Source organism: Mytilus californianus, unplaced genomic scaffold (assembly GCF_021869535.1).
Source record: "Mytilus californianus isolate M0D057914Y unplaced genomic scaffold, xbMytCali1.0.p SCAF_5, whole genome shotgun sequence".
Lineage (NCBI taxonomy): Eukaryota > Metazoa > Mollusca > Bivalvia > Mytilida > Mytilidae > Mytilus > Mytilus californianus.
The window spans coordinates 100255599-100258672 of NW_026262701.1; the positions used below are offsets into that span (position 1 = coordinate 100255599).

The 3074-nt window shown below is 33.2% G+C and overlaps 1 long non-coding RNA gene across 1 annotated transcript; it reads left to right on the top strand.

The window, feature by feature from the left end:
* Nucleotides 1-1241: 1241 nt before the first annotated feature.
* On the top strand, nt 1242-2712 carry LOC127702183 (uncharacterized). Its single transcript, XR_007982299.1, has 2 exons — nt 1242-1478; nt 2606-2712. It is a non-coding gene; the product is annotated as an uncharacterized LOC127702183 (long non-coding RNA).
* Nucleotides 2713-3074: the final 362 nt, after the last annotated feature.

The following is a 3074-nucleotide window of genomic DNA, read 5'->3' on the forward strand; positions in this document are numbered from 1 at the left end:
GTGCTCTTGTAAAGTCAAATGTTTATATAAAAATAAGGAGATGTGGTATGATTGCCAATGAGACAACTATCCACCAAAGTTCAAATGAAGTGGATGTAAGCAATTATAGGCAACCATATGGCCTTCAACAATGAGAAAAACCCATACCGTAAGGTCAGCTATAAAAGGCCCGACATGAAAAATATGAAACAATTCAATTGAGAAAAGTAACGACCTAATTTATAACAAAACAATTTACGAAAAACAAATATGACAGACATGAACCAACGACAACCGCTGAACTACAGGTTTGGGACAGGCACATAAAGAATGTGGCGGGGTAAAACATGTTTCTGAGTGCTCAACCCTCCCCTTAACCTGGGATAGTGGTGTAAAAGTACAACATAAGAACAAACCATAAAGATCAGTTGAAAAAGGCTTAACTCATCAGATGGATACAAATAGAAATACATCTAACAAAAACACAGAGTGGACGTGGACGGGTACTTATACATCCCCACAACAAAAAGACACTACATACAGATCTGAGAGTACTCGCAGTTACTGACAGCTAGTTCAACAACTAATAAAAAAAATCATGTATCTCAGATTAAAATATCAATCAGTACACATCCAACATCCAATGGATTTAGTGTAAAGACGTCATTAACAGTCAGAGAAAAACATGACCTTGTGCAATGCCAAACTATAGGTATCAACAGATTGTAGTACCGTGAAAGTACATATGGGTAAAGCCAAAAAGGTGCTCCAAATTGGTCAAATAACCATCTGAAGCTTAAATCCCAATTTTAAAATATTCAATATATGTTATTTGATTACAACTTGTTATTGAGCATCAGTGACACGATGAAGTAGAAGATTTGATTAATATCAAATATCCGCTAATTCAATGTGTCTTGTTATTGAAGTTTGTCAAACGTAGATCTGTACGTTCCTGTGTCCCAAGCGTGACATGGAAACCCCCTTCTAACAAAAAATATACCTGGTTGTTTTTATGGGCAAAAGAAAAACGGAAAGTAAGTTAAATCGTCAGAAAAGTGTTGTTGCACTATAAATCCGTCAAAGTTTTGCGTGAAATGCAGTAAAATTAATCAAAGAAACGATTATTTCGACAGGGTTAGTAATGTTATATTGACAATAGACTACTATGGTAAAAATAACGCACGGGGTTTTCCGCGATATCGTCATCTGCGGAACATTTGATTGGTTCCTGTCATATTCATGCGCCGTCGTATCTCGGCTGTTCCAAATAGTTCTAATTTTGGTTTCGTATTCCGTTTTATGAGAAGCATAGAATGGCAAGTTTGTAATGTCAAAATAACGTATAACGTACGTAAATGTTTATTCCTTATTATTAACGGAAAGAGTTTATCCAGGGAGAAAAAAATACTTTGTTTCATTTCAAAATTGCTATATATACGAAACTAAATGTAAGCATCACTATCGTTCATGGATGAAAATGGAAGAAGAACTCGATGGTAAGTTTTTAGCAAAATGTCAAACTAATAACGACCAGGGCGTCAAACAAAGTATAACGACCAAAACATTCTGTCAAATTGACACTGTTTTATATAATTTTTGCCAAAATAATATGCTTAGAATGATAAGAACTAACGAATATAACGAATTCAAGCACCCAAGTCAAACCATTCGTTCACTTTTTACGGTAACATCGATATGACCGTTACTTGACCAATTTTGTCAACCCAGTCAATATAACACCTAGGATGTAGATGATCTTTGTAGAGATATACTGCACCATTCTTTTCATTTAACTTCTATTTCAACTTACAGATAATAAAGGGGGAAAGTTAATATACATTTAAAAAGGGTGAAGTAATTTTCAGTGCTTTTTCACAGGGTGTTAGTTGACAATTATATGCATAGTCAATATAACCAGGGTCATTAAGAGAGTTAGTTGACACCTTAATGTAAGGGTCAATATAACTCTTACTCCCTCAGTAGTCCTAAAGCTACTATTACTACTGAAATATGTTGACTTTGGCATTTAGCCTACAAATCTCTTGTACAATAAAAAAATTAAGCCTTTTAATGAAATTGTAAGCATATTTCCTGCTTCTTTGAAATAGAGCATAAGTTGACAACTAAAGGATTCAAGTCAATATAACCATGGTCCAAAAGAGAGTTAGTTGACACATTAATTTTATAGATTTTAATACAGCCTTTTATCAAAAGAACATCAACAATAAACAAGAAAACAGAAAATTGTCACAAGACTATAACATGCAAGTTTCTGTCTTGAGACGGTGCAACAAGTTTGTTTTTAAGCACTCAACCTCCCCATACCCTTGAATTTGACAATAAAAACATGAATGTAGACACAATGCAAATCAATGTGAAGTGGTACTTATTTCCAATGCTGTTTTCAACATGGATAACATACAACATCATAAACATAAGAAGATGTGGTATTATTGCCAAAGAAACAACTCTCCACCTAAGACCTAAAGAAGTAAAAAAAAAACAATAATAGCCTATAAGGTCACGTTATGGCCTTCAACATGGAGCCTTGACTCACATTTTCATTCATTTCAATTTAAAATCATGTATAAAACTATTTTAACTTTATTTATTTGCTTTTCAGATCTTTGAGATAAATCAACTGAGTATGAACAGTGGAATAGACAGCAGAATGAACTTTAAAATGTTTTTAATTTGTTTAAATAAATGATTTATGGTTTGATTCTTGAATAGTGGTTTAATTATTAGTATTGTCATACATTAATCATGTTAATGTGTTTTATACTTTACTTTCAAAAGTGTTGATTTAATAAGCTCTTGAAAAAAAATTGTTGAAAACAGTTGATCAATAAAGTCACCATCTGACATAGCCAAGAGTATCATAACTGTACATATTAAATGAGCAACCTTTGACCAAAGTACAAAGTCAGTTCAAGTGAGCCTAATTAACAATACTCCTAAATACCAACAGTAAACAATATGTTCCCCTAAATACTGTGAGTAACTCATTAAGTGTCTGTTTACCATCAGGCTAAGCTAACTCTTGCAGTGCACCGGATAGTTTTATTGGGTTAAAAGTATGTCGGTTAAAA